Source organism: Lagenorhynchus albirostris, chromosome 19 (assembly GCF_949774975.1).
Source record: "Lagenorhynchus albirostris chromosome 19, mLagAlb1.1, whole genome shotgun sequence".
Lineage (NCBI taxonomy): Eukaryota > Metazoa > Chordata > Mammalia > Artiodactyla > Delphinidae > Lagenorhynchus > Lagenorhynchus albirostris.
The window spans coordinates 4064442-4078791 of NC_083113.1; positions in this window are offsets into that span (position 1 = coordinate 4064442).

A 14350-nucleotide genomic window follows, 5' to 3' on the forward strand; every position below is an offset into this window, starting at 1 on the left:
AGCTCAGCCAGGAAAATTAGAACTCTCTTCCTAGGAGGGCAGTGACAGGGGATGCTACAGGTGTGCAGGAGCACAGGGAGGTCTCACCCGGTGGACAGGAGCAGAGGCTGGAGTCTCCGCCAGGCTGAGCAGGATGCCAGGAAGGACAAGTAGGACAGACAGAGCCATCTGAGGGCTGGAGGGATGGGCGCTTAGGGCTGCAGAGCACTGCAGAGAAAGGGTAGTGAGTTTGTTTACTTATTCTGTAGCTTTACAGAGGTATAATTGATAAGCAAAAAATGATAGACATTTAAAGTGTACCTCTTTGTAAGTTTGGACATATGCTTTCACCTGTGATGCCATCAAAGCAATAGACACATCCACCACCTTCAAAAATTTCCGTGGTTTTTTTTTTTTAGTTTTTTGTTTATTTTGTCACATAAGATCTATCCCCTTAATGTATTTTTTCCTTCCAGTTTTACTGAGAAATAATTGACATGCAACACTGTATTAGATTAAGGTGTAACTGTCACTGTTTGCAGATGACATGATACTATACATAGAGAATCCTAAAGATGCCACCAGCAAACTACTAGACCTAATCAGTGAATTTGGTAAAGTTGCAGGATACAAAATTAATGCACAGAAATCTCTTGCATTCCTATACACTAATGATGAAAAACCTGGAAGAGAAATTAAGGAAACACTCCCATTTACCACTGCAACAAAAAGAATAAAATACCTAGGAATAAACCTACCTAGGGAGACAAAAGACCTATATGCAGAAAACTATAAGACACTGATGAAGAAATTAAAGATGATACCAACAGATGGAGAGATATACCATGTTCTTGGATTGGAAGACTCAATACTGTGAAAATGACTATACTACCCAAAGCAATCTACAGATTCAATGCAATCCCTATCAAATTACCAATGGCATTTTTTACAGAACTAGAACAAAAAAATCTTAAAATTTGTATAGAGACACAAAAGACCCTAAATAGCCAGAGCAGTCTTGAGGGGAAAAAAAGGAGTTGGAGGACTCAGACTCCCTGACTTCAGACTATACTACAAAGCTACAGTAATCAAGACAATATGACTGGCACAAAAACAGAAACATAGATCAATGGAACAAGATAGAAAGCCCAGAGATAAACCCATGCACCTATGGTCAACTAATCTATGACAAAGGAGGCAAGGATATACAATGGAGAAAAGACAGTCTCTTCAGTAAGTGGTGCTGTGAAAACTAGACAGCTACATGTAAAAGAATGAAATTAGAACACTCCCTAACACCATACACAAAAATAAACTCAAAATGGGTTAGAGACCTAAATGTAAGACCGGACACTATAAAACTCTTAGAGGAAAACACAGGCAGAACACTCTCTGACAAAAATCACAGCAAGATCTTTTTTGATCCACCTCCTAGAGTAATGGAAATAAAAACAAAAATAAACAAATGGGACCTAATGAAACTTCAAAGCTTTTGACAGCAAAGGAAACCATAAACAAGACAAAAAGACAACCCTCAGAATAGGAGAAAATATTTGCAAATGAATCAACAGACAAAGGATTAATCTCGAAAATATATAAACAGCTCATGCAGCTCAATATTTAAAAAACAAACAACCCTATCCAAAAATGAGCAGAAGACCTAAATAGACATTTCTCCAAAGGAGACATACAGATGGCCAAGAAGCACATGAAAAGCTGCTCAACATCACTAATTACTAGAGAAATGCAAATCAAAACTACAATGAGGTATCACCTCACACCAGTTAGAATGAGCATCATCAGAAAATCTACAAACAACAAATGCTGGAGAGGGTGTGGAGAAAAGGGAACCCTCTTGCACTGTTGGTGGGAATGTAAATTGATACAGCCCCTATGGAGAACAGTATGGAGGTTCCTTAAAAAACTAAAAATAGAACTACCATATGATCCAGCAATCCCACTAATGGGCATATTCCCAGAGAAAACCATAATTCAAAAAGACACATGCACCCCAATGTTCACTGTAGCACTATTTACAATAGCCAGGACATGGAAGTAACCTAAATGCCCATCAACAGACAGATGGATAAAGAAGATCTGGTACATATATACAATGGAATATTACTCAGCCATAAAAAGGAACAAAATTGGGTCATTTGTTGAGATGTGGATGGATCTAGAGACTGTCATACAGAGTGAAGTAAGTCAGAAAGAGAAAAACAAATATCGTATATTAACGCATATATGTGGAACCTAGAAAAATGGTACAGATGAACCAGTTTCCAGGGCAGAAACTGAGCCACAGATGTAGAGAACAAATGTATGGACACCAAGGGGGATGGGGGTGGTGGTGTGATGAATTGGGCAATTGGGATTGACATATATACAGTGATGTGTATAAAACTGATGACTAATAAGGACCTGCTGTATAAAAAAATAAATAAAATAAAATTCAAAAATTAAAAATAAATAAATTTTAAAAAAGAAGCAGAATACAAGGGGAAGGGGAAGAGGAACAGCTAAAAGGAACACTTTTCAGGTATGGGACTCAGATGGGATGGAGTAGGCAGAGGAGGGCTGCTTTTGTTATAAACCTTGCAGTATATTTGACTTGTAAAACTATGTATGATTTTTCTGAGTGATTACTTTGATAAAAAATTAAACATAGGGCTTCCCTGGTGGCGCAGTGGTTGAGAGTCCGCCTGCTGATGCAGGGGACACGGGTTCGTGCCCCGGTCCGGGAAGATCCCACATGCCGCGGAGCGGCTGGGCCCGTGAGCCATGACCGCTGAGCCTGCGCGTCCGGAGCCTGTGCTCCGCAACGGGAGAGGCCGCAATTGTGAGAGGCCCGCATACCGTTAGAAAAAAAAAATTAAAACTAAGTTTAAAAAAGAAAGATTAAGGTATACAACCTGAAACTAACACAACATTGTAAATCAACTATACTCCAATAAAATTTTACAAAGAAAAAAGGAAAAAGAAGTAGAACATTAACCACACCACAGAATTTCCCTTCCAATCACTATTACTATTCCCTTCAGGGTTAAACTGATTTTGAACCCTGTAAATTAGCTTAGCTTGTTTTTGAACTTTATACAAATGTAATACTACTGTTACACACACACACACACACACACACACAGATTAAGGTGTACAGCGGGGCTTGACATAGGTATATATTGTGAAATTATTACAATAAGTTTAGTGAACATCCATCACCTCATATAATTGCAAAAAAAATTTTTCCCTGTGATGAGAACTTTTAGGATTTATTCTTTCAGCAACTTTCAAACATATAATACGGTGGTATTGGTAATGATTGTCACCGTACTCTACTTTACATCCCCAGTATTTATTTATCTTGTAACTAACTGAAGGTTTGTACCTTTTGACCATCTTCATCCAATTCCTCCATGCCCCCACCAACCCTGGCCTTTGGTAACCACCAATCCGATCTCTTTTTCTATGGGTTTGTTTTGTGTTTTTTTAAGATGCCACATAAAAGTGACATTATACAGGAACTTCCCTGGTGGTGCAGTGGTTGAGAATATGCCTGCCAATGCAGGGGAGCTGGGTTCGAGCCCTGGTCTGGGAAGATCCCACATGCTGCAGAGCAACTAAGCCTGTGCACTACAACTACTGAGCCTGTGCGCTAGGGCCCGTGAACCACAACTACTGAGCCCACATGCCACAACTACTGAAGCCCGCATGCCTAGAACCCGTGCTCTGCAACAAGAGAAGCCACCACAATGAAAAGTCTGCGCACTGCGACGAAGAGTAGCCCCCGCTCGCCGCAACTAGAGAAAGCCCGTGTGCAGAAACGAAGACCCAATACAGCCAAAAAGAAACAACAAAAAAAGTGAGATCATACAGTATTTGTCTTTCTCTGACTTTTAACATATTATAAAGTGCAGAATACCCTATTGTTAACTAAGTTTCATCCCTACGTCTTTTTTTTTTTTTTTTTTTTTTTTTGCGGTACGTGGGCCTCTCACTGCTGTGGCCTCTCCCGCTGCGGAGCACAGGCTCCGGACGCGCAGGCTCAGTGGCCATGGCTCACGGGCCCAGCCGCTCCGCGGCACGTGGGATCTTCCCGGACCGGGGCACGAACCCGTATCCCCTGCATCGGCAGGCGGACTCCCAACCACTGCGCCACCAGGGAAGCCCCCTACGTCTTTTTGTCTTAAATATATAATAGAAAGTTAAAACGAACATTTCCGAATTTTTTGAAGTTTTTGTGGAGCACACTTATTTAAGTAAAACAAGAGAGCTGTTTTACTTAAGTTTTATTTAAGTAAAACAAGGGAGAAAGCCAAAGGAAGGAAGGAAGGGGGTGTCTGATACATAATATACCCCACCAAACCCCACAATGCATGAGTGACCCAAGTTTAAGAACCACAGAGGCATCACCACTCCCCCCCTACCCATTCCCTTTGGCCCATCACCAAGCCCTGAAATGCCTCATTCTCACTCCGTCCTCCACTCCCTTCCCAGACCTCCTGTCCTTGTACCTGCCCTCGCCTGTGCCCCGTCACCACTTCCCCCCATTTCTCCCCTTCCCCCCATCCTTTCCTACCTCCCTGCATCCTCCCAGGACCATCACCACCTCCCTGCTCTCACCTCACTGGAGTTGGCAGCTCTCCCCAGCTCTCTCTGGTCTGGTCTGGGTCCCAGCTCCCGAGACTCCAGCTTTTATGCCTGAGGAGGGAAAGCAGGGGAGGCGGTGCTCAGCAAACTAGGAGACAAGAGGGAGAGAGAGTATGGAGGTTGGACTGGGGCGAGCTGAGCATTCACCCGCAGGAGAGGCTTTTCCTAGCTGCTCTGTGAGGTCACAACAAGGATGCTTCTCAGAGGGAAACGTTTCTCTGCCGCAGTTTTCCCCACAGGCCCTCCAGCCCGAGGCGTTTGCTCTGCATTTATCGAAGGACCTCCCCCGTGCCGTGTCTGTATTTGCGGGCAGGGGGCAGCAGGGGTGGGTGGGTGCAGAGCTTGGTATTCTTAGTTCTATCCTCAGCCTTGATTTCTCTTGACCTGTAGCTGGTGTTTGCAGTTCCCTTGCTGAGTCCTTTTCTCCTCTCCTGCACGAGGCACCTGGGTCACCTCTTTCCTTGTTTGTTGTGAATCTCCCCTTCCCTGGAAAATAAGCTCAGTGCGGGAGGGGGAGCATTTAAATCCTGCTCATCACTGAGTTGCTAGCACAGAGGTGCTCAACCAGGTGGGCACATTCGGCTGTGCTCGGAGACTCTTTGGCTTGTAGCGACTTGGGAGGGTGCTTCTAGCATCTAGTGGCCAGAGGCCAGGGGTGCCGCTTGACACCCTCCAGTGCAGAGGACAGCCCCCCAGCAAAGAACAATCCAGTCCCAAACGTCCATAATACCAAGGATGGGAAACCCTGCAGCAGCCCCTAAACGGTACCCAGAACTCAATAAATACTTGTTGGATGAACAAATGAAGTGCATGTGTGTGTGTGCGTGTTTATCTCCCTCCCTCTCCGTTTCTGTTTCTTGGTATATCTGTTTCTCTGCCTCTTGGTCCCGGACAGCATCAGTTTTCCAGAGGCATGTACTCCTGGCTTTGCCCTGTGCTTCCTGACATTCTGGTCCTCACGGGACACGGTTTTCCTCATCTCTATGATGAAGGGCCGCGCTCAGCCTCTGAGACCCTTGCCTGTATTCCGCGGGGCTCCATTCCAGCTCCTCATTCCAGCCCTTCTGGAGTCCAAGCTCACTCTGCTCGCCGCACAACAGGCCAATAAATCGGAGACGAGGTGTTGAGGCAAGGAGTACGACTTTATTCAGAAAGCCGGCTGACCGAGAAGATGGCAGACTAAAGTCTCCAAATAACCATCTTATCGGGGTGTTATCTTTCTTTCTTTTTTTTTTTTTTTTTTTTTTTTTTGGCTGCGTTGGGTCTTCGTTGCTGCGCATAGGCTTTCTCTAGCTGCAGTGAGCAGGGGCTACTCTTCGTTGCTGTGCGCGGGCTTCTCATTGCGGTGGCTTCTCTTGTTGCTGAGCACGGGCTCTAGGCGTGCAGGCTTCAGTGGTTGTGGCACAAGGGCTCAGTAGTTGTGGTTCGCGGGCTCTAGAGCGCAGGCTCTGTAGTTGTGGTGCACGGACTTAGTTGCTCCGCGGCATGTGGCATCTTCCCGAACCAGGGATCGAACCCGTGTCCCCTGCATTGGCAGGCGGATTCTTAACCACTGCACCACCAGGGAAGTCCCTGAAGTAATTTTAGATGTACAGAAAAGTTGTCCAAATAATTTCCAGATACTCAGAAGCTCTACATGTTTACGTTTTACCACATTTGATTTCCCTGGACACCCACCCCTCTGCCTCTCTCCTCTCCATATGGGTGCATAGAGATATTCTGAACTGTGAGAGTAAGATGCAAACATGATGCCCCTTCACCTCTGAATTCTCCCCTTTTTTCCTAAAAACAAGGACGGTCTCATAACCACAGTAAAATTGTCAAAATTGCAAAATTAACACTGATACCGTGCTGGTATCAAAGCTACAGACCTTATTAAAATTTCACCAGTTGTCGTAGTAATTCCATTTATAGCAAAAGAAAACAAAAAGCAAACAAACCCCACCTCCACACCGTATCTCGCTAGTCCTCTACACTGGAAGCCTTCCTCTACCTTCCTTGTCTTTCTTGACCTTGACATGGTCCTTGACATTTTGGGGTGCATCAGTGACTTGTTTTGTGGGACGATTTTCAATGTGGGTTTGTCTGGCATCATCTCATGATTAGATTCTTGGTATGCACGTTTGGCAGGAAACCCACAGAAATTATTGCTGTGCTGTTGTAGGAATTCTCTCCTTCTGGGCACATCCTATCGTGGGAGCCTGGGAGGTCAATTCATCCGCTCCAGGTGATGCTAACTTTAATTGCCTAGCTAGGATGGTGCCCATCAGGTGTCTCCACTGCAAAGTTCCTTTTGTCCCTTTGTAATCATTAAGTGCCTTGTGGGAAGATAGCTGGTGAGTATGTAAGTGTGCTTCCTTACTCTCCCTCTCTCTCTATTTTTTAAAAAATTTTATTGGAGTATTGTTGATTTACAATGTTGTGTTAGTTTCAGGTGTACAGCAAAGTGATCCCGTTATACGTATACATGTACTCATTCTTTTTCAGATTCTTTTCTCATATAGGTTATCACAAAATTCCTTGCTCTTTTTTTTTTTTTTTTTTTTTTTTTTTTTTGCGGTACGTGGGCCTCTCACTGTTGTGGCTTCTCCCATTGCGGAGCACAGTCTCCGGACACGCAGGCTCAGCGGCCATGGCTCACGGGCCTACCCGCTCCGCGACATGTGGGATCTTCCCGGACCGGGGCACGAACCCGTGTCCCCTGCATCGGCAGGCGGACTCTCAACCACTGCGCCACCAGGGAAGCCCCCTTCCTTGCTCTTCTGAGAGAGTTTTTGGAAGCATATGTCTCTACATATATGGCTATGGCTATGGCTATGCATATACATATATCTCTCTTCCTTAAAAAGCCCAAAGCCCTAGGAGTTGTTATATCACCCTGTCACCATGAGAGGGAGCCAAACCTAGGACTATCCAACACCCAGAGTTTCCTTGTGTTCCTTTGTTACTGGTGTGTGTGTGTGTGTGTGTGTGTGTGTGTGTGTGTGTGTGTGTGTGTGTGTGTGTTAAGAACACTGGCATTATATGTGGAATTAAAAAAATGTTACAAATGAATCTATTTACGAAACAGAAATAGAGACATAGATGTAGAAAACAAACTAATGGTTATGGGGGTGGGGGAAGAGGGCGAGGATAAATTGGAAGATTGGGATTGACATATACACATTACTATATATAAAACAGATAACTAATAAGGACCTACTGTATAGCACAGGGAACTCTACTCAATACTCTGTAATGACCTGTATGGGAAAAGAATCTAAAAAAGAGTAGATATATGTAAATGTATAACTGATTCACTTTGCTGAACAGCAGAAACTAACAATTGTAAATCAACTATAATCAATTAATTTTTATTAATTAAAAAATTAATTTAAAAAAGCACTTCTCTTGAGATCTTCCCTCTTGAAGAATCTTGAGGTGCCCAGTCTGTGGTTATGCAGATCTCTGGAGCATATTCATCTAGCATAACTGAGTACCTTTCCTGGCCACAACAGCGTGAAACGAGAAATCAGAAACAGAGGAAAATTGTAAAGTTCACAAACACGTGGAAATTAAACAGCACATTCCTAAGAACCAAGGGATCAAAGAAGGGATGGAGAGGAAAGTCAGGAAATACCCTGAGTTAGGCTAGATGACAGATTTTTGTAACTTGCCCTGAAGGCTTCCTGAGAGATTACATCTCCCACCCCCACTGTTACACCTAAATTTTCATGGGGCAGGCCGGGGGGGCTTTTAAGGCCAAGGTATCAACAGCGACTGGTCCTCAATGCGCTCGTCCAAAGGGTGAAAGAATATGCCACCCCAAAATATGCCATATTCGCATCTTGATTTCTCTGAGCAGTGGGCACCTGACACGAACAGCAAATGCAGGGAGAGACTTCCTCCCCCACCCCCCTCCCTCCACAAACACATTCTACTTCTGCTGGGAACACTCATTAACATCCAAAGGGACTGATTATCCACTGCATCTATTTACTATCTAGTACTTGAAGAAATGAGGTGGGAGGATTTAGCCTGCTCCCAACAAACAATATACTTAAGCGTCTACCTTAGGATGAAGGTTGTAAATTGAAAGACACAGCAGAAACTTGGAGCAGGAAGCAGAAGGAACTGGGTTTTCTGTCTGCTGTCTCCTTCTATAGAATCCTGAGGAAAAAATAGGGAAGTAGAGATGGGGTGGATAGAGATAGGTAGGTAGGTAGGTGGATGATTGATAGATTACAGACAGATAATTGATAGTTGCTATATATCTGAAAGATATAGAGAGTGATGATGGATAGATGATAGATTGATAGATAGATATTGATAAATGATATATAGCTGACAGAGATGATAAATGGTAGATAGGTATAAATGAAAGATAATTGAAAGCTACACAGCTAAACAATAATACAAGACCTTAATTAAAACTGCTTCACAGACTTTTGTGAAGATTGAATGACTTAATGTTTAAAGCATTTAGAACAGTGCCAGCTACTTATGGAGTACTCAAAAATAGGAGATATGGCTAGGTAGCTACACAGCTAGATATCTGCATGGATGGATGGAAGGAAAAAACAGACAAAAAGAGAGAGGAAAAGACACAGAGTGTCAGAGAGAATATCTGCACCTAAGATTCATGCTGCTTCTAAGAGTCAAGGGAACAAAACAAATATTTCCAGAGCAATGCTAGGTGAATGATAAAACGATAGCTTCTGTATTGGACTTCTACTCTATGCCACGCACTGTGCTAACGTCTTTATTTAGGCTATCTCGTTCAATCTGAAAATAGCCCCATAAAACGGGTACTATTATGATCTCATTTTACAGAGGGGAAGTGCAGGTTCTAGAGTTGGAATAGTGTCACTCTCCCAGGGGTCAGAGACGAGATTCAGCCACAGCTCAGGTGCTCTTTGGCCAGCACTCCCAGCCAGTACATTGGGCTGCATCTTGGGTTCCACTGTCAGCCACGTGAAGCAGGCAAGGAGCGTCTCAGTACATCAACATCCCTATGAGTTTCTGATTAATTCTTTACTCGCAAATCCTAGAAGAAAGGTAACTCAGACAAAAGTTATACATATTCTGAGGTTCTTTTTGTTTTTAATTAATTAATTTATTTGTTTATTTATTTTTGGCTGCGTTGGGTCTTCGTCACTACGTGTGGGCTTTCTCTAGTTGTGGCGGGTGTGAGGCTACTCTTCGTTGCGGTGCACAGGCTTCTCACTGTGGTGGCTTCTCTCGTTGCAGAGCACGGCCTCTAGGCACGTGGGCTTCAGTAGTTGAGGCACGAGGGCTCAGTAGTTGTGGCTCACGGGCTCTAGAGCACAGGCTCAGTAGTTGTGGCATATGGGCTTAGTTGCTCCGCGGCATGTGGGATCTTCCCGGACCAGGGTTCGAACCTGTGTCCCCTGCATTGGCAGGCGGATTCTTAACCACTGCGCCACCAGGGAAGCCCAGAGGTTCTTAATATATATTTACAAACTGTCTTTCAACAATAGGTTGCCAGTTTGCAGTTCCACCAACACTACAGACAGGTACCCATTGCACCTGGGAAGGTTACAATTTTGAGGGAAGGTTAGTGAGAGGAGTTGGGAAGGACCCAAGCATTGTTGGTGCAGAAGAAAGACCTAATTGAATTACTGAACCAGAAGGGAGAGAATTCTTAGATTTTTTAAAGAGGGATGGGTTGGTGAGGCTGCAAATCATGATATCAGAAGGGTCAAGATATCCAAGAGGTGACAGGATAGGAGCCCATGGTCAGGAAGAGAAATTTCAGGGTTGACCCTCCTAAGAACATTTCTATGTGAATCTGGTGAATCAGAATGGAGTGGAGCCAAGGAGGAGTAAGAATGTTGAGGACAGCATGTGGAAAGCATCGCTGGTGCTGACAGTGCGTTCACGCCGGGGACTCAAGTGGAGTGATGCGGCGAGGAGTGTGCTGATTCGTGCTGGAGCTTGCGAAGGTGGGAGAGCTTCCTGCAGTTCGGAAGATGAAAACAGCCATGATGGGGAGTCAATGGAATAGTATGGCTTAGCCTTTAACAGGCAGTGGGCAGCAAGATGTGGAAATTTTTTACTTTAATTTTTTAATTAAAGTATAGTTGATTTACAATGTGTTAATTTCTGCTGTACAGCAAAGTGATTCAGATTATATATATGTATCAGTTCTTCTGAATATTCTTTTCCATTATGGTTTATCACAGGATTTTTTTTGGGGGGTGGGGCATATTTATTTATTTATTTGGTTGTGCCAGGTCTTAGTTGCGGCAGGCAGGCTCCTTAGTCGTGGCACGCAAACTCTTAGTTGTGGCATGCATGTGGGATCTAGTTCCCTGAGCAGGATCGAACCTGGGCCCCCTGTATTGGGGCGTGGAGTCTTATCCACTGCGCCACCAGGGAAGTTCCCCTATCACAGGATTTTGAATATAGTTCCCTGTGCTATACAGTAGGATCTTGTTGTTTATCCATTCTATATATGAAAGCTTACATCTGCTCACCCCAACCTCCCACTCCATCCCTCCTCAGCTCCTCCCCCTTGGCAACCACCAGTCTGTTCTCTATGTCCATGATTCTGTTTCTATTTCATACATAGATTCATCTGTGTCATATTTTAGATTCCACATATATGTGATATCATATGGTATTTGTCTTTCTCTTTCTAAGTTCACTTAGTTTGATAATGTCTAGTTGCATCCATATTGCTGCAGGTGGCATCATTTCATTCATTTTTATTGCTGAGTAATATTCCATTTTGTGTGTGTGTGTGTGTTTGTGTGTGTATATGTGTATGTATACATATCTTCTTTATCCATTCATCTGTTTATGGACATTTAGGTTGTTTCCATGGCTTGGCTATTGTGAATAGTGCTGCTATGAACATAAGGGTGCATGTATCTTTTTGAATTATAGCTTTGTCTGGATATATGCCCAGGAGTAGGATTTCTGGATCATATGGTAATTCTATTTTTAGTTCTCTGAGGAACCTCCATACTGTTTTCCACAGCAGCTGCACCTACATACATTCCCACCAACAGTGTAGGAGGGTTCCCTTTTCTTCACACCATTTCCAGCATTTATTATTTGTAGACTTTTTGATGACGGCCATTCTGACTCGTGTGAGGTGATCCCTCATTGCAGTTTTGTTTTGCATTACTCTAATAATTAGCGATGTTGAGCCTTTTTATGTGCCTGTTTACCATCTGTATTTCTTCTCTGAAGGAATGTTTCTTTAGGTCTTCTGACCATTTTTTGATTGGGTGGTTTGTTTTTTTGTTGTTAAGTTGTGAAAAGGTTTTGTTTTGTTTTTTTTGCGGTACGCGGGCCTCTCACTGTTGTGGCCTCTCCCGTTGCGGAGCACAGGCTCCGGACGCGCAGGCTCAGTGGCCATGGCTCACGGGCCCAGCCGCTCCGCGGCAGGTGGGATCTTCCCGGACCGGCACACGAACCCGTGTCCCCTGCATCGGCAGGCGGACTCTCAAACACTGCGCCACCAGGGAAGCCCAAGTTGTGAAAAGTTTTAAAAGAGAGAAGAACACAAGGCAAGCTCTCGATGTTGAGTCAATGGTACAGAGATGCTTGTGGGGGAGATGACTCCTTTAAGAGAAGAGATGCAGAGAGTGGCTGCATCTCTCCAGCTTTGGCCTCCCTTGTAGGTGCACAGATACTATTAGTGGAATGGAAAAGGGGGTAGAATCTTGAAAAGTGTGGGAAAGGAGAGAGCATTCTGCTATTGGCTCTGCCGGGAATGCTCCTGTCAGATATGGCACAAGTGACTCTGTTCCTTCAGAGTCTGCAAAACTGTACAGTGAAAAGAAAATTTTTTTGATAGTAAAATAAAATGAGCTAAAATATCATAATAAAAAGATGGGGCCAGACCTTGTCATGACCCTGGCAGGCTGTGTACTTCTTGTTAACAACTCTGGTTACCATGACGGTTTGAGGAGGGCTGTTAAATGTTTTGATGGGAAAGGGGGGTTCTCTCTAAACAGACACGTGAATGATTTTGAATTTTACGTCTTCTGAGTTAGGCAGTTCTAAAAAACCGCTGCCCACGTGATGTGTGGTCCAGCCACTTGGCATTTGTAAAAATCTGCTCAGATTGAAAGTTGTAGACCCATGCTTGTCTTTTCAGTCTTACCAGAGAATTCCCCTCACACACACACAATGAAGCAACAAACAGGACGTCCCTGTGCAGTTTGAAAACCATTTGCATGAAAGCTTTATTTCTCTTTCCTGCCTGAGAAAGGACGTAAGAGAGATTTCCGGGGCGTCAGGAGACAGGCATCCTTCTTTTCCGTGGCTCAGCTTCGAGCAAGCACCTCTGTCCATTGTGCTGAATATTCCTGCATCTCCCTCAATCAGTTCCTCCTCATCTTGGACCAAAATCAAGGGATTACAATTAACCCTCTAAAGGACATGGGTGTGTTATTGTTGGGGCTGCGGGTCTGGATTAGGATTAAGACCCCTCTCCCTCTCCTGCCTGTAAATAACCCAGAGGTCAGTGTCGTCCCAATGCCCCCCACTTCCCCACTCCTGTTTTCACCACTTCACGCCCCAAAAAGAAGGGATTTGGGGAGTCAAGCTTCAGTCGTTGCCCTGACTCAAGAGAGGGGCCGTGAGGAGGCATCTCTGCATCTCACTGGCCGACTGTGGGATTGTGGTAGATTCTCTGCGGGTCTGTGGACCTCCATCTCCTCACTGGTTACCCGGGGAACCCATTGTATCTTGGTTTTTTTCCTGCGTTTATGGAATGTGTTGTGCCATTTTGTGAGTGGGGTGGGGGTGGTGCAAGAGATCTGATTATCTTTCTTTCATTCTCCCTGCTGTCACCGCCCGGAATGTTTCGAAGAGAGAAGGTCATGCTTCTGCGGATACTTCTAGTTCATTGCCTCCAGCTTCGGGTAGTATTCAGTAAAGTCATAATTATTGATTTAAAAAAAATCTCATACCAATAGTTACCAGTGCTGGGTTGATGACTTACTGGGCTTCTTTACGACAGACCAGCAGCATGCAGCGCTTGCTGGATTAGGACTGGATGAACCAGGGCTGTGTGGTTGGTGGGGAGGGATGCCGAAGCGGGGCTGCTGCTTAAAACTGGTTCATGCCGCACCAGACGGTCAACCTCCACACCTGGCTGCTCCGTCTGCCAGACAATAAACCTGGTCCCCACACCCACCTCGCTGTGTTCCGGTTAACCTCTGACTTGGCAGGAGTGGTGCACCAACCCCTCTCCAAACAACTGTTAGCCCGACACAGTTTCATTTGCAAGGAGTTACAGGAAACTCGGGGGGGGGGTGTTGTTGTTGTTGTTGTTTTTTAACACTCTAGCATGATTTTATAAGGTTGCAGAGCTGAATTCTCACCCTATTTCTGGGTTTTGGACAACTTTTCCTGAACAGCGTGCGTGCACCTCCTCTCCCCCCTCTCCCAGGGTGGACGTCTGAACAGCCTTGCGAGGCACAGGGCTACACAAGTGCTCCTGTGTGTGGTCGAGCACGGGAGTTTATTGGGGTGGGGTGGGGGCCAGGGCGTGAGTCCACCACGGACGATGCTGACACGCTACAGAATCTGGAGTCCTGCCAGCTGGTTCTGCTTGCGCCCGCCTGCACCGTCAGCAGCCGGGCACATGCTTCCTACCGCCGTGCAGAGGGTCTTTCTGTTCCATTTCAGCCTCCCAGCTTCTCCTTCCCACCCTGACCCCGGCCACTGTGTGAGCCTTGGAGGAAGGCACGGCCCATCACCA